Genomic DNA, 25,977 nt, shown 5'->3' with positions numbered 1-25,977 from the left:
ATCCTTCCATTGTTTTATTAGCTACCTTCAATAAATGATTGTCAGAATTATTTCCTCTTCATTTGCAGGAATAATCTGAGACTGAAAGAGAAGAACCAAAAAAAAAATAAAAATAAAATAAGAAAGAAAGAGAGAGAGAGAGAGAGAGAGAGAGAAAGAAAGAAAGAAAGAAAGGTGGTGCCAATTTCTAGTATGACTGGGATGAGAAACAAAGGAGATTCTTGCATGTCGTGCCTTCAGTAAAAACAGACTACTTATTAACTAGATTTTACAGCCCAATCCATCCCCCACATTTTTAAGGGTATGGCCTGAATGGCCCCAGGAGGGTTGGTCAGAGTTCATCCCAGGAACAAAGCTCTGTGACGGCAGCAGGAGAGGGCATGGGTACCTCATCCTGCAGGCATGCAAGGGCTTCCAGCTACCACGTCCGTGCCTGGTGGGAGTCTCAGCAGGGTTGCAATCAAAGCTCAGCCATGGAGGTGTTTGTAATTGATGACTACACAGCTACCTAGCCCGCAACAGGGACAGAGCCCAGAAATTTCTGCAGATGCTTACCAGGTAAATACACACATATAATTGAACTACCTACAAGACCTTTAATGAAAGCTTATTTACCTGTTGTGTCTTTTTTCTCGAGTTTTGGGGCTTGTGGGGCGGGGAAATTGGAGGGGCTTAAGTTTTAAATCCACATTTTGAACATTTGGTTCAGGATTTTCATGATTGTATCAGCAAAATCCCTGTTCTGGTGAATTTGTAAGTGAACAATAAAGCTGAGGATCTCAATTTTTCCACAGATCAAAAGAAATTGGTAGGGCAAAAATGCAGCCTTTGAGCTGCAACAAAAGGAAGAGAAAAGGCCAACGTGCATTTTGCAGGCAACAGGGATCTAGGACCAAATGTAGAGACAGAGCTACGAGGGTATCAAGATTGACTGGCCCCACTGAAATCCTCCTTTCATTATTTTAAACAATGCACACTGCTATCTTCCTATCAGAAGTAAGATGTCCTCCTCTGATCCCTGAGGAGTCTGAGGGCTGTCCTGGAGTGCTGATGAAAGCCCAGGGATCCTGAAGAAGAGCATGCAGACACAAGGCTACAGGGTCTTTGCATTCTTGTCTTTAAAGCCCCATCACAGCCTTTGCAAGGGAAGAAACCCTCACGCCTGGAGGGGATTTGGTTCTCTCCATCTGATGTCCTGCAGAGGTAAGTGATTGAGGTGCTCTGCTCTATGCCAGTTTGGGCTGAAGGAAGGGTAACGTTACAGATCACAAAATAAGAGAACAATTAGTGCTATTGAGAGTAAATGAATAGCGATGATAACAGAGGTAACATTACCAGTGTTGGATATCCCTTTTTAAAAAGGCAGATTGCAAAGTTGACCAGAGGGGAAACACGTTTCTGTTGAGTAGATGAGAAACAGAGAAAAGATAATGTTTAAATACATACAATGTGTGTCTAACGGCGAACCTCAATCTGCTGGAAACTTTCTGCTGAAATTACTCAACCAATCTACTAAAAAGACATTAAGAATATGGAAATGTTGCTGAAAGCAGCTGCTAGTCAGGCTATCTTTTGATGATGCCTGCTGCATATTAAGGCATTTGATGCACCCAAAAGAACTAAAGAGGAAAGAAAACAATAACAATGTGCAGAGTATTAGCTGAGCATTCATTCGTGAGGCAAGATAAATACTGGTTCCACTCAAACCGCTTCATGTTTTGTTTTGCCATTGAAACAGGCAGGCTCTACTTCAGTTAATTTTCCTTAGTACTTTAACTAATCAAGGCTTAAACACAAACATTTGCCCAAGAGAGAAGAAAGCATGGAAAAAAACACCATTGTTTTGCATGGTGTCGAGCAGGAGAGCAGGAGAAATATCTGTGAAGTACAAATAGCCTATGCAAGAAAACAGCATGTTCTGTGCTGTAGGTGGATATTGCTATTTCCCCCTGCCAGTGTGGGACACAAACCCACCCAACCTGGCCTCCTGCAGAGCAGCTCACACACTGCATGTATTGAGGTAGGTCTCACATAGTTCATATGTCAACTAGGTGCAATTCCTGGAAAACCTATCTTTTTGATCTACCTAACAACTCATTAAGAGTTGTTCTCACCTCCCATTCCACACAGGCTCCTCAGTTGTTTGAAACCTCTTGAGAAACAAAGTGACAATCTTTTTCACATTTTTATCTCAGAAAGTAAAAGTGTTGTTGTTTACTCATTCAAAGGTACAAAGAACACATACTTCAAAACACTTCCACGTTTTGCACTGTAAGCACGGGTAAAAGAGCATATTGCCTGAAGCTGACTTTTGAGTACATAGGCAGGCAGGGGAATAGTGCTCCTTGCCTGCAAACAAGACTCACTAAAATGAAAACCTTTGCCAATGTAGTTGAGAAGAAAAGGAAGACTGAGAATCAGCCACAGGAGACAGAATAAAGGAAGAGAAAAGAGAGAATATGATGGGACCTGTGAAAAGGTTCAGTGGTGCAACCCCACACAGAAACCCACAAGCAATCCCATGGGAAGAAAACCCTAGCTGAGAAGCTAAACAAAGCAGCACTGAGACTCTTTACTCCACTTTGACACGGTGTGTCTCAGGGAGCCAGTGGGGACCCACAAAAGCAGAGAGCAGCTGTGCCTCCAGACCTTGTGGCCAGCAAGGTGCCAGTCTGCTTGATCCCCGCACCCCCAGGCCAATGGAGCCACACAATCGCCTTCCTCGTGTGACATGTTTGGTTTCACCTTTTCTGAGAATCACATAAATTAATCCACATTTCGGGTCTTCTGAGGGAAGGGGATAGAGGCAAGTATATGCCACAGACAGCTAAAGCCACTACTTTGATAATTATTTCACTGAAGAAAACCACAGTGTCTATTCAGACTCACGATGTCCTTGTCAACGTTTCAAAATAATTCACAAGAAACATTCAGTTCCAGCACATCCGCTCAAGCACGCAGTCCCAACAGATAACAGAAAGACTGCCTTCCAACACAGCTATTGCTATACAAGCAAATGGGAAAATATTAGGTCTTCTAGTGTCCTACAACAAGTACCTAAATTCTGGTTTTACATGGATTTCACCATAACAAATGAGGATTTGAGAAACTATAGTTACAAAAAATGGAAAACACACGTAAAACAAAGACTTTCTCAAAAGACTGGCTATGCAGGAAGCTGCTCCCAGCTTCAAATACACAATTCAATACCATTGGTTTACAGCTTTGATTACATTTCACTCCTCTGACCGCAAATTGAAAGGAGTGTTATTTAATCTATCTGGGAGGAGCTGTTAAAACTGTTTGATTAACAAGCAGGTCTAACGAGGCCAGCCCCACAAACAGGATTATTTCTTTGTAAATATAGCATGTAACCTCAACTATATCAGCATCATTAGCCTAATAGAGATAGAATATTCTGCAAATCAAAGATGAATTATATATATCAATATCTCTAAGCATTGCTGTTCATGCAGTGTATCAAGAGACATCTCAACAGAGGTGTGATTCACAGCTTTACAGGAATGTTGTCGAAACGCTTTTGTTATCTTCGTGAATGTTGATAATTGTATCACTGCTGAGAAAAACTTCCAGAAAGGCAGTGCTTAGTACCTGAGGAGTTTTCTGTGTCTGAAAAAGGGAGAGGTTTGCTCTTGTGAATCCAGCAGCAACATATGAACCTTCAGGATCAGTTTCTAGTCATCAGTTCCCACTGCTTTGTGCAGGCTTAAGTTTGCTGTTAACATGTCAACAAGTTGCTGTAGTCTATAAAAACAACTCACTGCAGCACCTTGGCAATTTGTAAACTTTTCTTATATGAAGAAGGAAAAACAAATCAGCATTAACCATGGGGTTTGATTAAACTCTACTGGTTAATCCCCATAAGAAGCACAGAAGGAGAGATTGCAAAACAAAAATGTCATAAGAAAAAAAAAAAAAAAAAGAAAAGAAGAAAGAAAAAAAAAGGAAAAATAGCAACAGTCCTGGTACAAAATGTTTGTGTGCCATCTCTGTGTCAGACAAATGCTTTCCAGCACTTCACACACCAGAACAATGGCTCCCGAAGTGACGGAAATGGCACCGTCCAAGAACTCAACAATATTAATTTTGCGGGGTTTCCTGAACCATGGCAAGCCACAAACAACTCCAGTCTGAAATGCCGTTTTGACTCCATCTGTGCAGCAACAGAACGGCACGCGAAGGTCCGGATCCGCTCCTATGGAGACAGCCCATGGCGCACTCAGGCAGCCCACGCCTGGCTGAGGAGCAGTGCAGACATGGCATCAGCCCTGCGCATCGTCCCCATCATCCCTCTCTCCAGGGAGTGAAGGGGGTTCATTTCCTCTGACCTGGGTTAAATTTACAAATTAAGCAGTGATGCACGTTCCTGCTGTGGTTACAGAATGACACAGGCCTTTCAGAGGCTAATTCACCCTGTCTGAGAAAGAGCCAGAGATAGCTGGGTGCCTGAATTAGCCTATCCTTTCTGAGTAATCTTGCAGCCAGGACACACTCATTCCTCCTTTCTCGCTATGGAAGTACAAGATACAAGCTACTCCACGAAGTGGTTTGGTTTTTTTTTGGTTGTTTTTTTTTTTTTTTTTTTTCAGGAACGTATTCATTGACATTTTCAACTGCTACTTTTCCTGGAAATAAGCCTTTCCTCTCTAGTGACAAGTTGCACATCTTGCAGTAATTGGAAAAAGGAGAGCACCAGATAAGGGTATCCTGTCCGCCTTGAAATAACTCTCCTACTTCCTCTTCCAAGAAGATAAGAAACATCTGCACGTGCAGACGTTATTGCACAAAAGCCACCTCTCTTCAAGGAAAAGTCTAATTGAAAATTCAAAAAAGAATAACCCTCACTGGTGCCGCCTCACCTTGCCATTTAGGTGCATTACAACCTGAGCAACGAGGGGGTGCCGTCGAGCTGTCCAAATTGCATGCAAGCTTTGGCTCTTACCCAGAAACTACTCTCATAGTTGCCCTTTAGCTCAGGTAAGTGTAAAACACAAACTACATGGTGTATTGATTTTCTTTCATATGCTTCTTGGTTTCCTTTTTAGTCATTCTTATCCATCACCTTCCTTTCCCACCCTCCCTTACTTTCTCACCAGCTCCAAAAACATCCATCACAGCCACCCTGGGTGCTCACCTCACCACATCGCTTGGTTTTTGCAAGCTGGCCTTTGGGGTACGGGTAACATTTTCTGCTGCGACTACATGCTACAAACCTCTCTGAGCAGGAGAGCTGAGGACATCTGAGCTGAATCCTGCGAGACAACCAGATGGGCCATGCTGTCATCCTGTGGGTTTTGTGTGGGCTTTCTCCCACTCGCATCCTTGGACTTCAAGTTCCTCTGCCCACCCTGACTAGCAGTAGCAGCAGCTTCTGTCACAACAATTTTTTTTTTTTCTTTCACTGTAACAATTAGTTAAAGAAAGCAAAGTGAAGCATTCAATATGAACCATCTATTACAAAGAGAGAGTTACTGAAGCTCTGAGAGCAGATATTAAATCAAGACCAGTTTCCCCCTTCAGCAATTATTTGTAGCTAACTGCCTCCCTCTCTACGGAAAGCCTCCAAGGCAAAACGCACTGTGACACCCAAGCTGGTTTGGTTTGGGATTTCTTTGCTCTGAAAACAGAGAGGATGGGAGTGGACTTGTTCCAGCACCACCAGAAGAGAGCCAGGCTCCAGGGGTGATGCACATCCTCAGGCAACTGCAGCACAGGGACAAGTGGAGCGATGCGCTTCATGCCCAGCCCTGCAGCCCCTGACCCTTCTGGGGACCCCCAGGAGGGACCTCCTTTCCCGCCAGCTGATCTGAGGGCTGCTTGCAGCTATCTCATGCCCCAGGCAGAGCTCAGGAGACACAGGAGCCACACCCTTCACCAGCCCAGCTCCCTGCCGCACCCAATACAGAGTGGCATTTTTCAAATTGCCCCAGTATCTTAATAAAAGCATCCAAACGCTTTTTCTCAAGTGGAAACTCCACAGAGCAACAGGCTGAACTCTCATTTTCAAAGGTGCAAGGAGGGAATTTTGATCTGTAGGGGCTAGGTGCAGAAATGTTAGTGCCCACATCCAATTAAACAGGTGAAGGCATCATAATTTGCAATTATACCCCTTCACCATCCTCCTTTTCTTTAGCTAACTATATCTCCATTGTGTGCTTTTGCACTTTCTGTTGCTGAATTTAGGCAATAGACTCCTCCAATCACGTGACAAGTTCCTGATCTTTATCAGCAAAATAACAGCTCCATCTTATATCTTTTGCATTGTGGTTACTGAGAACCAAAACTAAGTCCATCTTTTTCCATTTGTCTGAAAACACACCCTACAAATAAGTCACAGAAAAAAAACACCATGATGACAATAGGTAGAAAAAAGTGGTAAGTTGTGAGAGCAGTTTTGAAAACAAATAATGCTCTTAAATAAATGGAAATGAATGCACATTTGTTCTCATGCAAATCATTATTTTTGTTCTTTTTTCTTTTAGTACATCTTTTTTCAGGTGTGTACAAAGGAATTGGGAATGATGCTACAACTACACAAAACAATAGGAGGTAGCAATTTTCTAAACAAACAAACAAACAAAAAAGAAACAACACATTCTTGGAGTTATCAGAGGATCTGAATAATAATTCAGAAAAATCTGTCTAGAAAACATGAACTAGGAGAAAAGTTGAACGAATTGTGTATTCATAACTTAGAAAAGAGAATGAGAAATAGAAGCCAGAATATACTTTCAATATGTAAAAGGCTACTTTGAAACAGATTTAGGATCAGCTGTTGGCCATCCTCATCAAGAACAGATAAGAAATAGCTTGATTTTTTCAGTAAGGAAACCTTTGTATAGATGTCAGGGAAACCTTTCTAAGTATAAGGACTTCTAAGACTGAGTTACTTTAGGAAGGTTACACATACAGACCAATTAGCAAAAAAGGCAACGTGGAAAGGAAATGACGTATTGTACCTTACAATGGTCCTAAAAGTCTCCAGTAACTCACTATGCCAAAATGAAACAAAAAACGGTTGTTGCAAGTGTCAGCAATTTGGATCCATTTTTACAGGAAACAGGCAAAAGCAATCATTTCAAAGTAAATAATGCACGGCTTAGGACTAACGGCTTTGAAACTTTTTAATACCCTATTTGCTTTAAAATAGGTCTTTCACATTTAGACTGTGTTTAGGGAAAAGTCATAGCACAAACTTTCCATACACTTCTTGCAGAAGTGTTTGGAAAAAAACATCCACTAGCTGACAGTACAGTTCTGCACTTACTTTGTCTAATGAAAACTGATCTTCGTGACACAGTTTTCTGTATGAAATAAAAATACAGACTACTTTGCTACAGTTTAGCTAAAAAAAATAACCTACCATTAGTAGGTAGTGTAACACTTGCTGTTTTCTTTCCAGAGTCTAGACAAAGGTGATGACTTTGTGACTACTGTTTCCAAACCCTTTCAGTAATAAAACCTGGGGATTAAAATATTACAATATTTGACTATCCAAAGACAAGGTTCTGAAAGGGACTTTTAATAAACATAACTTTATTACAGGAGGCAACAGTCAGTAATACAAACAGGCTATGATCTCTGTCCCAATAGGGCAAGTTTGCCTCAAACTTGCCAGGGGCAGGGGGAAAAAGGAAAAACCAACAATAGATGAATGCTGGCCTGTATCTCATTGATGCTAAAATCCCCCCTGTGTTCAGTGATGCCAAGACTTTGTCTAGGGAAACTATTACAATTTTACGCTATCATAACTAGTTCAAAAATCAGGCTGTTTACTGATGAATGCCACCTGCTCCTGCCTGGCAAAGCATGTTCGAACAATTACACAGGGCATATTACCATAATGAACAGGGCTTTTCATTTACAAATCCAGAAGTGCTGTGCTGAAGTGCTATCCAATCCAGAGCAGTGGGGAAGATAGGAAAGCCAGGGAGAAGAGAGACAGACGTGGAAAACCAAGTCCCTCTGGACAAAAGAATGGCCAGGGTAAGGACGGGACTCAGGTACCCCAAACAATATTGCTGCAACTCTTCTTTAAGGCTGCACACTTAATTCAGCAGTAACATTTCACCTTGTGGATTGTCTGGCCACAAATATGCAGAAAAGCAGCAGCTGGTACAGCAACATACATGGTTTATTTCATCACGTCTTGAAAGAACCCAGAAAGGGCCATGGGGGGTCAGGTTCATAGGGACATTTAGGAAAATGCTGCATTGACCTTCAGCAGAGGCAAAACACGATTTGGGGAGGAATTACAGAAATACTGTGATCATTAAGCAATCTATCACAAAATGTGGCCTCTCTTTTCTTTTCTTTTTTCTTTTCAAACAAAAAATATGTGAACCAAAGTTTCCTTAGAAAGAAAAAAGCTTCAGTCGTGTGATCTGTGTTACTCAGGAAATCAAGCTAGATGATCACAGTTATCACTTCTAGCCCAGAAATATATATATACATATATTAATAATTAAAAGAGAGAGAGAAAAAAATCTCACGCCAACTTCATTCTCTGTGGTTTTCCCCATGAAGTCCACAGAACCCACTCCTCATCTCCTTGATTTTACAATAAATCTTCATCTACTGATTCTACAAAAGCCTTGGAAATCACATATCTTTTCACTTCCAACTTCTGTGAATAATCAAAACTTTGTTCAACACTACAGCTTTTATTCCAATGCACATAAATAGCTTCTTGACTTGCACAAAACCTGAAACCACTTTAATCAATTCGCTATATATAGTCTGGATAAATACTGATTTTGAGATTCTGGGTATACGGCCAATCCTATGCTATTTGCTAATACTTTGATCTAAATTCACACTATTTTAAGAAGAAATGAAAAATATTCTGAGGAGAACAAAGACAACAGTAAAGAAATTACAGCCTGTGAAAGCTAGAGGATATGCACATTAGTTAAAAAGTCAACTTGTTCCAAAAGTATTTCAGAAGACAGAAATACATTTAAACTTATCAAAATCTAAAATGCAAATATCTGTAATTTTTTCCTCATTACTCCTACAGGAATTCACTTTTGGTTTTACAGAAATTTTTCACTATGTTAACTATATTTAATAACATGAGTAGACAGTACTACAGTCTAATTGTATGTGCATGTGTGTAATGTACTACTCCATTTTCAATGGCAGCATTATAGTGTAGGTGATTTATGTATGTGCAACAGAAATGGCTATTCTGTAGAAATATCACAGGAAATGACACACAGGAAATAAAACAACACAGACATCTTACAATCATTTCCTAAACTTCTAGTGCAGCAATCTGCTGAGCTCCTGAAAGAACCCAGATGCTGCTGACACGGGGAATGAGCAAACACCAAAAACACATCCTTCTCTCAACATGGTTTCTTGGTCTTGAGAGGAAAGAAGGATGAACAAGACTATAAGCCATGAAATACTTGGTTATTTGCCACCTGAAAATATTTTTTGTTAGGTATTAACCATTTACTACTGTCATGGTTCACCTACAGTGGCTACGGATGGATGGGGGGGACCCGCAGCGGCTGTGAAAACAAGAAAGCTGAAGATTAATGTGTGGTAAATGCTCAAGTAATGGCTAGGGAAAAGAAAGGCACATGGAAAAAAAAAAGAAAAAAAGAAAAAAAAAAAAAAGAAATCACACTAATCCTCATGCCAGATCTTTCTCATCTTCTCCTTTGTCTACCTGCCCCGTTCGGATGTGCTCCTCCGGCTGTGGCACTTGCTGGTGCCCCCCAAGCCCTCGCTGTGACAGGTACACAGATAAAAATTCAGTTCCTGCCCTGAAAAGCACGTAATTCAGGATACAGCAAGGTACCATCAGAGGCAACAAAATAGTCATGTTTCAGTCAGATTTGCCAGCATGCAACAGAAAACTATGTTCTGGAAGCCAGATGAGCTCAATAACTTTTTAGCAGGGATTTTTATTAGGAAATGCTAGAACATAGCTCAGGAGGGTTCAGCTGAATGCACAGCAGAATACTGCATTTTATCTAAGCAAATTTTGCCAGTTAAAAATAGTCAGAAAATGAAGGAAAGTATCAGCCTACTTTTATTATTGCTCAATATTCTGCTATTCATTTACAGCCCTTTATTGGAAATTATAAAATAAGTCAAATATAATAAATATAGAAAATATTTACAAAATATACAAAAAAACAGATTTGACATTAGTGTTCTAGTTTAAGAATCAATATGAGGTATTTTTATGCTATTATTTCCTGGGAAAAAAAAAAAAAAGAAAAAAAACAGTTGAATTATGCTACAGGAGTGTGAATACACAGAGGTGCACACAAGTACATTACATGACACGTGTGAAGGTGAAAATTTCTTGCAATTTTTTTCCTTACCCACTAGAGAAATTAGCAGGGTTATTTCAAGACAGAAACCTAGAGAACATTGTTGTGATTCTACAACTGTTTCTTGGTTTGGTTTGGTTTTATTGGTCCATTCCTCAATTTAACCTTCAAGTACACTGAGGTCATATAGCTGGCAAAGAGCTACTTCAGCTAAGTAGCAAAGAAATACAGTACAGAAACTAGCTTTTGTAACAGGTTGTTCTTAAAAATAGTTTTCTAAATTTCAATAGCTAAAACAAACAAACAAAAAATAAATAAATTTAAATAACTAAAAAAATCAAAAAACAGGAGTAGAAATAAATACCTAGGTAAAATAAAACAGTTGCATTTGTTTTTTTAGGCAGTAAAGGAATGAACTACTTTCACCAAAAATGTATTGTGAATTTTTGTTTTAAATGAAAGATAGTCTGCCAGTAAAAGCTCACTGTCCTGTAGATTAAAGAAAGGAAGTTTTGAGAAAATCAATACAAAATTTGCTATAACTAGGTGAAACTTCATACTGTAAAATATTTATATTATTTTCTTAAGGTAACTTAAAAAGATGCCTAACACTTTCACTATTACCTAGAAAACAAGGAATCCTGAAATGATTACACATGCTGTGTAAACAGTCAAGACATCTTAAAACACTATGTGTAAAATCTTGGTCCCATTAAGATTGATGGCAAACTTCCCATTAACTTCAATAGGGACAGGATTTCATCCATTGTGCCAACTCATAAAGCAGAAAAGGGTAACGAAAAAGCTTTGAAATATAAAACTAAAATAATAAATAAGATTGCTTTAATCACCGCTCCTGATGGCTTTGATCTTCCATGCAGCTTCTGCCCCTCCCTCTCCTACACCAACAAACTGAAGGTTCAATGCTTAAGTAGCTGATTTATCTTACGCTACAACAGTTTTGTACCATACCCTACCCTTTTCACTTTTTCAATTACCAGCAAAACAAAACAACAGATCTTACACGATTGCATTTTAACAAAGCAGGAAAAGATCCACAACATTAAAACTCAGTTTTGTGGTGACTCATGTGCAGCAACAATCCAATCCGGAGAACTGCACTTCCTAAAACTGTTTGGTTTTGGATTTTTTATTTATTTATTTATTTTTAAGGTTAGTGGGAAGTTCCCTAGTGATTGGTGTGCAAGATACCTTATCAGAGATGCAGGAAAGTGGGTGGAACCATTTGGTTCCCATTCAAATGCTGTTCTCCTCACAAATGAAAAGGCATTTCGCCATTTCGCAATTATGTTGTCACCTCTTCAGATATACTTCAGAGACTTCAAAGGAAGAACATTTCTGGAAATTAAATGGCTGGGTAGGTCCAAGGGGAGGAATATACCTAAAGGCCAAATGTCTTCCACAAGATACTGGACTATGACAACAGCTGTTACTCATATACAAACTGCCTACTTAGGTGTACCTAGACAGCAACTGTGTCAGTATTTGAAAAGTATTTCACACAATGCCTAAATGAATTAGCTGTGGCTACATTTACTGGCCCAGTCAAGTGAAACCTAAATTCAGTAGCATTGTGGAAACTTCTACACTGTTCAGTGCACTTCCAGAACTACTTAATTGTTTGTTATTTCTGTCTTCAATTTAGCACACCTGATTTGTTGAGATTCAATAATAATTACTTTTGAATACCAGCAATAGGTCAGACAGACAATTCTGCAGTAGGAAAGTGTAAGATAAGGTAAGTTTTTGAAGGACTAGCTCTATATGCAAATTCACATAAAGATGCAGATGTTCCTCTGTACACCTTAATTTCAAATTTTCTACACTAGTTCTTATTTGCAAGACTAGGCATGGACTATAAGCAATAACACAGAATATCAGTTAAATGTTTCTGTGACTGAACTGAACAAGGACAAATTTGTAGGATCCGGATAATTGCTGAGCAGACAGAACAGGACCAAGTAACACCACCTTACATTAGCATTCTCTTCCTACCAAGTAATAAGAGGTGATGTGCTCAAGACCAAGATTCTCAAAGCAAGAAGGATTTTGGACGAACTCAAGGACAAAGGTGGAAGTGCTGAAAAAGCAACAGCACAATGTTTTTGACTGGGGTTAATCAAAACCTCAACATTTCACAGAGACGTTTTAATTTTGAGAAATGGTTTATTTGAGAGAATTTTCAATAAATTCTCACAATTCTCCAAAACCTACAGGTTACAAGAAATCCAGCCTCGTCCCCTGCTTTGCCCAGTTCTGAGCAATCCATAATTAAAAGATCTCCAAGCCTTGTGAGGCTGAACACAGATAGAAGCCATAAGCATAGGTCTCGCCAATACCAGGGCTGTAACCACCAAGCCTGCTATCCACACACTTCCCAAACAAAAAATCTCCTGTTGTCATCTGAAAACAGATATTTTAATACATTTAATGCACCATCTACAGAAAATATTTGAAGGGTTCTTTTTCCCTTTTCCATCACAGAACAGAAATTAATCATAGAAACTTAAAAGTTGTCTGGGAAGGTAAACTACTGCTACCGCTCCTCTCCTGTGCAGAGTCCCCATGCATCCACACCCAGGCCAGTGATTTGAGATAGGTGGGCCTGGATATGCCTGTGCTCTGCTGCGGCTCTTCTGCAATGAAGGGGCAGACACACACAAGGCTGTAACGGTTTGGCCAATATAAAGCACTGGCTGTTTATGTAACTCCAGGTTTTTAAAATGCAATGCAGGAAAGAGCTGATTAATTTAATTTTAAGGAAAAAAAGAAAGAAAAGAAAAAAAAAAGACCTCTGATAAATCTGCGTAGATGACACTACTTTGGTGAGGAAGAAAGATTATGCCATAAGGTTTTGCAGGATGTTGGGAAAAGGGAGCAGAAGTGTGAGCTTATTTTCAGGAGTGCACATCTCTGGGAGCAGATGTAAAGAAGCTGTCAGAATTTCAAACAGGGATTTCCATATCCTCTTGATTGCAGTGCTGAGGCTCAGGTGGGAGAATAATGATCTACCCTGACTGACAGCTCAGTTAAAATGACTCCCAGAGAAATATAAACTTAGTCAAACACTCCTTCTGCTCTGGTGGTGCTCAGGCACATAGCACTGCCATTTGTGCTCAAAGCCTGGCCTTGCAAAGCAGGAAAAGCCTGCTGTGATGTTCACCGTGTGTGGGAGCTACACTACCTACCCATACCAAGTCCCTGCCACCTCACATCACAGCGGAGGAGGAAGGAGCCATCCTGAATGACAGGCAAGCTACTTTCCAGTGACTGCAGCACAGGAGCAGGCACACAGCTATATTTCTACACCCACAGCACACTTCCGGCAGCTCTACAGGGGCAGGGTGTCACTGCACACCTTTCATCTCAACATCTTGCCAGCAGGACAAGGATGTAAGAGTGCCAGACTGAATACAGGTAGCTGAGAAAACTGCTCTGTTGCTGGAGGGTAGCATCATTAAACTTTGTCAGGCATGCTTAACTTTTCACTGCCTTCTTTAGTTAGGCTGATGATCTCTGCTGACAGCACCACTGAGGAATGGAGGAATGAACCATGACCAAGAACGTAGGCAACTGGTAAATTCATATACATCTAGGAAATACAGGCAATAAGCACAACTAGCCAACTTTGGAGATATAAACATTATTTTGACCTGAAGTCTTTAGGGTCTTATATGTTCCTTCTAGGGTTGCATTGAAAAAAAATAAAAAGAAAAAAAAACACGCTAGATTGAATTTTTTCCCTTTCTTCCCCTTTCCCCTTTCTTCCCCTTCCCCTGCGTATTGTGAACCTTTCCTCTTTTAGGCTACATCTCAAGGTTAGTAACAGAGGCTTCCCCAAATAGTCACAAGTTTCTTTCTGCCAGATGCCTGCCTTGTCTTATATGAATTGTGAATGTATCCTGTTGATATTGAATTTATAGGTCAGTTGAAGAGTTTTTAAGGCTGCTCTGTTCCATGGTTTCAGTGAAGGCACCGGTGCGTATCCTCCTCCCTATCTTTGATTATGTTTCCTGATCGTTCTATCATGAATCTGCAAATCAGGATGTTATTTTTCTTTCCTTCCCTGGATCTACAGACTTCTGTTTGACATTTCCTCATCCAATCAACCACACAACTAAGACTTGCACTTGGAAAAGAGATAAAGAACCAAGCCTTGCGTTTAATTACTTTAACCTAGGAACAATTTGTTGCGAGACTCTACAGATGGAGTTATGATCATATCTTAATCAAAAATCTGAGTCCACAGCCTTACTGCATATGCCAGCAATGCTGGGCCATAATTAAACAGCTATTAAAGTAAGCACGCAGTGACCTACTTATCTCAATTATACATCAGCTCTGCTTCAAAAGAGACTCCTCTGAAAAAGCAGGTGTCCGTCTTCCTCAGTCTGCACCACCACTGAAGAACCAGCATGAAAAGACACAGCCAGGTGCTTCACCCTCAGCACCTCTTGCTAATATAAGCTAACCTCTTCCTAATTCACTTCTGCACCAGGTATAACAAATTGCTCCCCAGCGCAGCTTTGAAGCTGGTGCCTACTATGTGCGTGCATGCCTGTGTCTCCTGAGTGGTGCCCAAGGGCAGGCCGATACTTTGAAACCTGAACACCACGCACAGTGAGCGGGTTCTTCGGCCTTGTGAATCAGCGGCCCTCGGGCCCGGGGAGCCTAAGCTCCTTGAAGTGCAGCCCTGAAAGGAAGCAGTCCATCTGCTGCCTTCTGGCCACCCGGCATGATGGTAGGAGATGCACCTCAACAGACACCTCATTAGGGTCGGGTGTTGCCCCGCTCGAGCCTGTGCTAAGCCAGTAAGTCAAGGCAAGGCCTGCAGGGTATCGATGCTTTCCTCATGAGACCAGGTTTTAAACCATCTCTATCTCCAGAATGTACTTTGACGGAATCATTGACAATGTCCAGATGGTTATTAACACTAACAAGAGCCTGCGTAGCTCCTCTTGTACCGGGTGGTTGCTCTAACAAAATCCAGCTACAACACAAGGACAGAAACAATCAAACTTGTTACTGTGATTCACTGAGGAATTTCAGGTTGTAAAGATGAACAGATGGCACTTGCAAGCTTTACTCAATATCTTAGATTTTTTAATTAGATTCCTGCTCAAGTCAGTCTGCTGGCCTACAGTCATAGACCCCAGGTTTCAAAGCAACCTTTGGAATCCCATTGCTCTGTCTGATAGAAACCACTATGTCAGGGAACTGCTGCAGGCACGGCTCCTGCTGCTTCCACCCCAGGAACTGGTCAGTAGGTAATTAACACAGCAGAATTAAAGGGATAGTCCAAAAATGCAGCTACGCCTTAGCCAAAATGCAAATTAATGCTTTAATGCACCACATTGCTTTGTAATTTTAGGATGTTTACAGTATCTTTATCATTAGGAACTATATGCCATAATTTTCTCTTCCATGTCTCCACAGAGTTCTCAAATTCACCTTCTGCAGCTGACAAATTCGCTCTCTGCTTTTTGGAAAACTACAGGTGATCACAATCAAAATGAAACAACATGTACTAACCATTAACAAATGTGAGAAACTTGCAAGGCAATAAACAGTAAATCTATGCCATAGCACTGAAACATGGCAAAAAACACCAGCAGGCTCAGAAGGTTGTAGGACCCAGTCCCCAACAGATACCAGTCTTTGTAAATTTTATAAACAGGTCCAATATTTCTTTTAAATAAGGAAATAAACAGATGAAACAAATAAACAAACAGATAAATAAATAATTCCCTTCAGGTTGACTAACATAGCTAAACTATGACTTTTCACAAATGCTGCAGCCTATATAATCTCAGTGACACTTGTAACCTGAGGCAGCAAAGCATGGCACAATATGCTGGAACAATAAGTCTGGTTATACTAATCACGATGGCATGGCATCACAGATGTCCTTTTTTCAAAGCCAATTAGAAGCTGGCTATTTGGGGGTTGTCTGCTTGCATAATTTTGTTTTTTGGAGAAGGGAAAAATGGAAAATTCAAAAGAGCTTCCACACTGTTGTAATCATGTTTAGCATAGCACTGTCTGCTCTTGCAAATCCATTCTGATATTTCCTGAATTTATAAGCTAGTATTAATAATAACCTGTCTTTTTTATAAAGAGTCAACTCAGCTAATCAAACAACAGCAAATGGAGAGCTCATGCAAATTAACTTCAGTGGCACTGGTGCCCTAAGTTCCTTTCAAGTTGCAGAGCTCTAAAGTCATTACAAAATGTAGCAAAGCTCCATTATATACTCATTTTAAGAGACTAGATAGTTACAAAACAAGCAATGATTTATATAAATGTATTTTTTTTTAATTTTATCTAATGTCACATAACAATCAGCTCTAAGAGTCACCTGCTTGGTGTGCATCAGTCAAAGAAAAACCTGCAACTTGGAGAATTCCCTTGCTTATGCAGCATCAATTTGCCCCAGAGTAGTTTGTCAAACAAGAAAAGCAATCTTGTTGCAGCACAGGAAGGGTTACAATCTCTCTGAAACTGCAACCCTTTAGTGGATGTGCTGAAGACGTGGTTGAAGATGACAGCTCCTGGGGAATGAAGATGAACTGGATGCATTCACATCCAGCCCTGCTTCCTTGGACTTTGTGATGTGCAAAACTGCCCATGGGCCTGAACGTCTTAAAAGATGGTTTTATCAGGCTTACACAGTTGGTTACTGCTACAAAGCCCAAACATGCCTGGATTTTGTGTTAAGTAGTAGCATACATAGGGTAGTACATAGCATGGTTTTGAGAAAACACTGTGGGTTTTGTTTGTTTGTTTTTCAATTCATAATGGCTAACAATGCTCAGGAATTCAAAATAATGAAAAGTTGAATAAACACTCTCCCATCACCCTTTTATAAAACACTATGATTAAACCTTTTAAAATCTCTAAAACAACCTCTTTGCTTCACATGACTAAACTAAAAGGGGGGGAGGGGAGAATAAGGAAACCTGCCTTTTCAAAAGCACAGTTGCACAAGGTCTTTCAAATCTGCAACAAAAGTCTGTCTCTCTCTCTCATATGCCATGCATAAAATCTGTGACTAGAGCAGAAAGACATCTGATAATTAGCAGAACTAAAATTTAATGCTGCTCTGTGCTTTGAGGACAGAGAGAGATCAGGAATAGGGCAACTCTGCTGGCAATTTTCTGTCTAATTCTGGAATGATGCAGACTGCACCAGAAACTGCTCATCCATTCCATCTCCTTTGATAGATAGACATTTACCACATCATAACACTCTTAATAGCTGGGCAGGAAAAAGCCTAAACCCCTCCCTCTCCCTCCTTAAGTTAAGTATAGAAAACTGCATCTATGCTATTTACGGATTTGAACCCTTGTCTGTACTGAAGTTTTGTAAATATAGACCATTTTGAAGTCAAAGGCATTAAGAGTTGGATCAACGCCTCCAGAGAAGCAACTCAGATGGCCTCGATTTCCCCCAGTGCTGGTGTTCGCTACTGGTTGACTCTAATTCCTCAAAGGCATTCAGCCAAAATGAAATGTAAGACCCAGGGACTAATGTAAAATTTAAGCTGTCTGTCCCTGGACCTTGGCCCATAATTGTCTCATAATCTAATTTATACATTCAAAAATAAGCAAACCAACAAAATAGAAACAAACAAACCTTGCATCATTATTTGCTCTCTGCATGCCTTGTTTCCCACTGCATCCTGAAGTAAAAGCACAGGACTGGGGTGTATTCTTAACACTGCCCTCGCCACTTCATGAGCTGGAGAATTTTTTGCTGGCAATCTGAAAAACAAAAAACATTTTGTTAACATGTGGACGCCTGGATACATTAGAAATAATTTTAGTTCTGAAGCACTGCCAGCTAAATCATTAAACTCTCACGCAAAGACAACAACTCGTGCAAAAAGAGTGGCTAGAAGCACCTCCACTGAATTCACACATCGCGTGAGCTTTCTGTGTGCACCACCCATGCACAGCAGCTAAAAACCTCTTTCTTTATCCAGAGGCAACTTAGAAACCAGCAATGCAATATATGTCAACACGTGCCTCAAGAGGAATTTTTCTTGAGCTGTCAAGGTCTGCTCTAAAGAAGGGTCTGCTCTGCAGTAGCTCATTTATCTCCACCCTGCCTGCTCAACCAAGAAAGAAGGCTTGAAAGGGGCCATTGCCACCATGGTCCTGTTTCTACAGTGGCAGCACTGACTGTGAGAGGTGCCTATTGAATCCCAGCCATGACCTCTGCAAGACAGCCGTGCCTCAGCTTCAAAGACCTCCTGTAGAAGTTTGCTTGCACCAGCCCAGCCAGGCTCTGGAGAGCCGCCCTCTGGTTTTGAGCAGATGGACGTGGACTAACCTGCTGCTCTTTGCCTTCACTGCCTGAAAATGATAAGACAGAAGACCACTCCACTTGTTCAATGTGAATGCACTGAAGGCAACGTCTAACTGAGCTCCCCAGAGCTGGCAAGAAGAACTTGCTCTACAAATTCTGTCATTTTCATGCTGCAAAGTGTCAGACTGTATTACAATATTTTCTGTGATGTTTAAATTGGCAAGGTTGATTTTCAACAGCTTCTTCACGGCACACAGCACCTTGTCATAAAAATATGCTCATTTGTACAACACTTAAACTGACAAACTACAGCAGAATTAAAACTAACACAAGAGTTTTATTATACTTCTGCTTCAAGAGGCAGATCTTGCTGAAAAGCCTGGTGATGGAGATGGCATGGAACAAAACATATTCTCAGTTAAAACATTACATGTAAACACGTGAAATACTAGCTAGTGGTTGCTCTTCCATCTGAGCTGTCAAGCAGAAAAATAGGGCAACATAGTACTAGAAGTTTTCTTTTAGTAAGTTTATTCAGTGGAATTAGAGCATGTTCCTACTCTGCAATAGTCCAAAACTAACTTCACTGAAAACAAACACTGCCCCATTAAAATAAAATGCAGACAAAACAGCAAATAATACAAGCTGCAAAGCCACAATACAAAAGGGACAAATTAACAATGGGCCAGCAAAGTAAAGAGCGGTATCAGGCTGCAAGTTACACCCAAAAGGAAACATGAGTAATAAGGTTTAAGTAATATTCTTCTTAGCTCTTATCACAAAACCCACTTGTAAATTTCTAACTATGAAATAGAGACTTGCTTTGCTGGTGGGGAAGAGTAAGTATCTATCTACACCAACCATTCAGAGCACATGACCAAAACTCGCCTCATCTTTGCTGTAAGAGTGTCAAGTGCTGCAGAGAAGGGCTGTGAGTGCCACAGCAATAGAGTTCAGTTAACACTGTGCTGACCTAAGCAGCAGGGATCCCTTCTGTAGCAAAATGCACAGCGATGCTAACGTGACTGACACATATTTTTCTCATTGGTAGTTTTCTCACCCAATGGCATGGCATAGCTCTGGTCCTCAAACAAGGCAGCTCTTTCTTCACCATGATACCCAGCTCCTAAACACCACCAACTAGGACTTGAAATATTTAAATGGCAGTTTGCTCTCACCCACATGAATTTTTGCAAAATGAATTTAGAAGTACCCTTTCTCTTTCTATGTTCCAACTCACTGCAGGGTGCTGCTTGAGCATTTTCCTTTTCCTACCAGAACCACAGTCGTATACAGATGGGCTTCTTTACTGATGCTTTGATAGGAATGGAGTGAGCATATTACAAGAGCTGGGAGATGCTAAATGCAAGACCCACGTCAATATATGCATGTGATTTCAGCAATGTAGAGTTAAACTCTATCCTCACATGCAAACCTGACTCACCTGGATCTTTGCTGGCCCATAGCTATAGGGGAAATGTAGTTGTCTGTTAGCTGCTTACAGCTGTAGTGGCCTCATGACACCAAAACTCAGTCATCCAAGATTTGTAAATTTATAAAGCTAGAACATTTAATTCTGGGCGAAAACTGGCAGGAATGAGGGCACGTGCTTATAGCAGGCAGATAGTGGACTACTTTTGATAATGAAAGAACCAATTATGGGGAAGTAACAAAATACTTCCCTACCCGTCAAGTTTTACATGGAGATATATCAAGGCCTATAAGGGAGTCTGTCTGATGTGTTCTCAACACTCCCAATCACCTAACTCTCGGGGAGGTCATAACATGCCCACACAAAAACGTCCATCAAATGTTGAAAGAAGTTTGCCATGGTAAACACAAACTTTGCAGCAATTCTCTGCCAGCTCTGCAATACCCATCTTCCCATTTCTGCAGTCTTGAATAATAAAGCTTCACACACGGATGATCCCCAAAAATGGTAGCATGTTGCTGCATACATACAAAGCTTTACTCATTCAGGTATCTTTTAAAAGCTGGCTAGGATGAAACAGGCATTACATGAATGATCCTACAATGCTCCTCTTACTTCTTCCCTAAAACAAGCTCTTTAGTACCAACTATTCTCATTAAACTTCTACTCAGGGTGAAGCAATTCTGAAGGAATCAATCTGAAAAAATCTTTCATGCATCAGGAAAAAAATGGAAAATGGTACAAAAAGAGAGAGAAAGTAAGACAAAGAACTGCCACACTAAGCTAACATAAACTTCACACATCTCAGAACGCAATACTATCCTCCAGTCTACTAACCATGCTAAAATCCTACGCACTAAACATGGTAAATACAACACAAAAGGGTCTGCCATTTAGTTAAGGGCAGACATGTAGGCATAGCTGATAATGTCTTTAAAAAAATAGATTAGACACTGAGCATCATGGCATTAGAACCAGAGTTTGTCATTAACCTTGTACTTCTGAATAAGGCAGAGTAAACAAAAATAAATGCCAGTGAACGGCTAACTGGTATGACAGTGAGGTCAGACATAATATCATGGGACCTGTTCCTGCTTACAGAATAAGAAAACAAAGGGGGAAAAAAAAAAAAAAACACAAACACAACTCTTTCAGCCCCATCACACCATTCTTAATGTGCAAATGTACTAGACACACATAGCAGCCATTCAATCATTCTTAACCTCTGACTGATCCTATAAAAAGAAAAATATGAACACCTTGTTAACATTATTTACATATAATTCACTGATTCTACACAAAAGCGATGATCACCACTGAAAGCTTCTACCTCTCTCATCATCAGTTTAATTAGCAAGATGATTGATTAATCCACCTGAGTCACTCTGGAGAAGGTGTGACTGAACAGAAATCATTCCTCCCCAGATAAAGGTACATTAATTAGTTCTGGATTAAACTGCTTTCCTCTTCATTCAACTTCAAGAAAAGGAGGAGAAGTAAAAAAAAAGAAAAAGGCAAAAAGACCCATAACATAATAACAAAAACATTTTGGTATTATACTTCTGAGGTATTTTTTTATTTTACTTTATCCTTTAGGAAGGTTCACACCTTCTTGCTTTGAATTTCATTGGCATCTATTTAACTTTGTGAATTATTGTGTTTCTGCAAAATAAACAAACCTGAGTTCAATACATATTTGCAAAGCCCTGCCAAAAAAACATAGCCACGAATTAGTTGGCTCTGCCGAGCTGTAAAGGATGACACTAATGCCTGACTGGAATGTACACAGCATTACATACATACCACAACTGAAACCAGGCATACTCCCATACAGCAAGTGAGTTTCAGTGTCCCACCTAGGAAGACAATCAAACAGAAAATCTTATTTGAAGCTTTCATTGCTCTTTTTTTAAGCGCTCTGCCCTCATCAAAAGCTCTCCATCTGAAGGCTGGCCTATGGGCTGATCATGAGGTTTTACCCCTGAAAAATGCGTAACCATTTCTTGACCATACCTGTATACCACAGAAGACATTGCGCTTAACTTGGCAATGCTCATGTGTCACCTGTCCTTAAGGACACAATTCTGTCTGCTGATGCTCTGAACAGCTAGCAGGACTGGGTAAGTTTTGTCTTTCCATGAAGATCCCCTCCTGGCCTCTACACATTAACAGAAAGCATCCCATGGCATGACCTTCTGCTTCCTAGCTGTCTGTGACCAAGGGAGAGAGGCCATCTCCTTCTCATAGGTCTGGAGGCAGAGTGGCTGGTCCCCAAGTAAATTCAACCAGATAACCCTCCTGCTCCATTTCCCTTCATCCTGGAAGGTCTCCTGCAAGGTGGTGACTCAGCTCTGCATACAGGAGCAGCCCAATCCCTCTTCTGGTCACCAGAAAGTGACATTAGAAAGGCAGGCGTGGGGGAGACCAGACAGCCAGGCCAGGCAGGACAAGGAAGGAGGAGCAGGAACAGTCTTCCACAACCTAAATTACATGCTTTGTATCAGGCTTCTCCTGATACTTTGCATTATTCATTGACTTTGAAAGCTCAAGCCACCACGCAGGACACACCACAGTCCTGCAGAAAGTCTGGTACATGGACAGAAAGGATTTTTCCATTGGCCTCTGCCAATGTAATACATAATCAATATGTGGTGTCAACAGAAGTCAAGCGAGAAAACTCATCCCACATCAACATGCCATTTTAAGAGCATCCAGAATAAAACCTTTGTGGGTTGTGGGCCACTTCTCTGTTGCCACTATGCCTGCTAGTGGAGAGTTTTTTTTTTTTGTTTGTTTGTTTTTTTTTCTGAAATCAGTTATTTCAAGGATATTTAATTAAGAACCTATGGAGAGAAGAAGATATGCCTATATTACTGCAAAGGACTGAGGCCAGCAACTACGTTTTATTGAGACTTCTGACGGTCATAGACACCCATACATCAGTTTGGGGACACAGACTTAAACAGAGGGTGACTGATTGGAAAGGGACACGTCAGAACTGAACCCAATCTATTTGAAATTAAATGCAAAACCCCAGCTTTCTAGTGCTGATGGTGTTCAATCTGCAGAGAGCGTGAACAAGGCCCCAGCTCCAGCTTGGTAGTCTCGATTTCAAAACATTTTTGCAGTGAAGCAACTTAAGAAAACAAACATTCCTAGCCAGGCAGAGATCAGTCATAAACGTCTTCTGAAATGGAGATGAACTCCCTTATTGTGTATTTAAAGCAACACTATAAACCAGGCCATATCTATATAAAGCAACACTGTGGGCTTAAAGCAACAGTGGTATTATTCTCTGTTGGAGCTTGGACTGAACACCCCAGGAGTGACCACAAACAGTGCTACTGTTCAGGAACAGACCTGCAGATATGGGAAGCTAAGAAAGAAAAAAAAAAGATACGCTTGATAGAAACAGTCACTCAGGCAGAATCCATCCATTTCACAAATCTTACATTATAATGAGTATTCAATAGAAAACACAAAGGAAAAAAAAAAAGTTCCAAAAATAGTAATAATAAAAAGCAGTTTATTTCCTAAGTTCCTAAGCAAGACTTAAAAAAAAAAAAAAAATCAGAAAAAAAAAATTAGAGACAGTTTCTGTGAAATTCTCCATGAAGCTAACAAAGAAAGTCAAAAAAAGTCGTACATAGGAAGGTGAGCTGCAGATTCCCCAAAAGCTAGGCAACGTTATCCATGGATTATTGCTTACATTTGATGGCAGACACCAAATTTAACTGACATCCACACTTTACAGATACCATGTTATAAGAAATGCTTGAGAATACAGAACTTTTTTAAAGTACTTTATTTTGCCATTTCTAGCATATTACCTCAGCACCCTAGCTCCCTGGAAATCACCCACCATTAACTCCAGCTGTCAGGTAGGTCCAGGTGTAATTCACCCACTGATTAAATCTTAACTAAAATTTTATAACACAGACGCCTTAAACTGCGTAATTGTTTTAGCTTGCTCTATAGCCCCTATGTTTTTTCCAAATTAAAAGCATAAAGTTAACACCAATGATAACATTTGCATTCACACAAGTTTTAATTAAGTAGCATTTTTGTTGATGGGAGCATGCTTTTAAGACACTAAGCACATTCTCAGTGCTAAGGAACAGACATTACTGGATATCCCCATAGCCTAACAGTAGTGTATCATGACTGCTGTAGGTTGCTAGGACATCCATGGTAACATTCACCTTTGGGTGTGCAATGTGAATCAGAAAGGCCACAAAACGCCATTTTTCATCACTGCTAGTGCAGTAGATTAGTAGCAAGACTGTAAAATCAACCTAGGCATTTATACTCAGCAGGCAATTATCCATTTGTTGCCATCCTGAGCTATTTCTTAGCCCACTAACTCAGCCAAGACTAGAGGATGGCAAGTGTTTCCTTCTCCCTGTCCACCTCACCTCCCAAATACAAGTCCTCCAGAAAAGCTCCTGGTGCCTCTCTGTTATCACAGCTTTGAAAGCAAAGATCTGTTTCAGTTACTGCAAAAAACATTCCCTCTACAGCTGTTTATACCAGTTAACACCTCACGCTAGGAGCAGCATTTTGTGCCTTCTGAGTGAACTAATCCTCCACAAATGGCTTAAGACAGGAAGAAGCAAGAGTCACCAATGCCATCATAAGTCTGAAAGAACAACATAAATGGGGGAGCAAGGAGCCCAGACTACATGAAGCCTTTAGACCCTGACTGGAGTGATGCTGATGCATCAGCAACCACTTCATTTCCACTCTCCTAAACTCCTCAGATCTACCCTCAGTCTTGGCATCAACCTCAAGCCATCAAACTCTGTTATCCCTATTTGTTCAATAGCTTAAAGTTAACACGTGATAGAGTTTTTTTGTTTGTTTGTTTTTGTTTTTTCAGCTTTCTTAAAACATCTTAGTAGCATTTTCACACTCTACTATTTAATTTAATTATTTAATAGATATTAAATATATATATTTTTCATAGATAGCTCCACCCCTTCTACAGAGAGCTGAACTCCTTTTGACTCCCAGAGGAGTGACTTTAAAATAACAAAAAAAACTATTGGTAAAATCCTAAAACTTAACAGTCCTAGAGCCCCACAGAAAACTGGGAGAAAAACAGCTAAGACAGAAAGGTGATTTTCAAAGTTTGTTCCCAAACTTTGTGCAGCACATCCTAGGCAGTTCAGAGAGTGGTATATGGACCAGACTATAAATTCTACTCTCAGCTACGTCAGAAATTATTGCATGAATGATTACAGTAGTGAATGAATGAAGTAGCAATTTCAACTGCTTTTCAATTATTGTCTCAAGTATGCTTTGGCATAAAGCTCTAGTGAATTTGGAAGACCATAAAACACCCAGATACCTTCTTCTCTGACAAAAACAGAGGCAGCTGGCACCGCAGGGCTGCCCAGCCTGGCACTTGGTACAACCGATCATATTCCTTACCCCAGGCATACACAGAGGCTGGTGGGGTTGAAGCATGTTCTATATAGTGGGTGTATTAAAAGATTTTATCACCAAGCCTCTAACCTGCTCACACGAGCATGTGCAAATAATGATTTTTACCAACCTACCCAAGCTGGTGAATCTGGGTTAATTTCAATGGGGCTGCGAAAGGCATCTTGACTCCTCTTCTCTACTCCCTGAAGGTATAACAACTCTTTGAAGGAATGGCTGGCTAAATAAGGTTGACAAACCTCTCTAATTTCTGTAATGCATTCTTTCAAAAGCAGTTGGAGTAATTCTGTTGAAAATCTTTCCAAGAGGTTTCAGCCTGAAGCAGAAAAAACAGTGTGGAAATTTTTCATATGAATGACTGAAGGCTGGCAAGAACTAAACACAGGTGAAAATATGATATTAGAGTACAGAAGCATGCTTAAAAGTGCTTCTACCACCTCCACCTACAATGTTTTA

General features: G+C 40.4%; 1 protein-coding gene and 1 long non-coding RNA gene across 3 annotated transcripts in view; one reads left to right on the top strand and one right to left on the bottom strand.

Moving 5' to 3' along the window:
* Positions 1–25,977, bottom strand: part of TIAM2 (TIAM Rac1 associated GEF 2) — a 172,371-nt gene that overhangs the window by 121,830 nt on the left and 24,564 nt on the right. For both annotated transcript variants that reach the window (XM_072035929.1, XM_072035931.1), the window contains exon 2: positions 17,970–18,097. The gene's annotated coding sequence lies outside the window, so the exon portion shown is untranslated. The remainder of the gene's footprint in view (positions 1–17,969; positions 18,098–25,977) is intronic.
* Positions 168–7,380, top strand: LOC119716602 (uncharacterized). Its single transcript, XR_005264909.2, has 4 exons — positions 168–558; positions 995–1,203; positions 4,611–4,998; positions 5,118–7,380. It is a non-coding gene; the product is annotated as an uncharacterized lncRNA (long non-coding RNA).

Source organism: Anas platyrhynchos, chromosome 3, assembly GCF_047663525.1.
Source record: "Anas platyrhynchos isolate ZD024472 breed Pekin duck chromosome 3, IASCAAS_PekinDuck_T2T, whole genome shotgun sequence".
Taxonomy (NCBI): Eukaryota; Metazoa; Chordata; class Aves; order Anseriformes; family Anatidae; genus Anas; species Anas platyrhynchos.
Note: the sequence above shows the minus strand (reverse complement) of the source record. Positions and strands in the feature narration are given on the sequence as shown.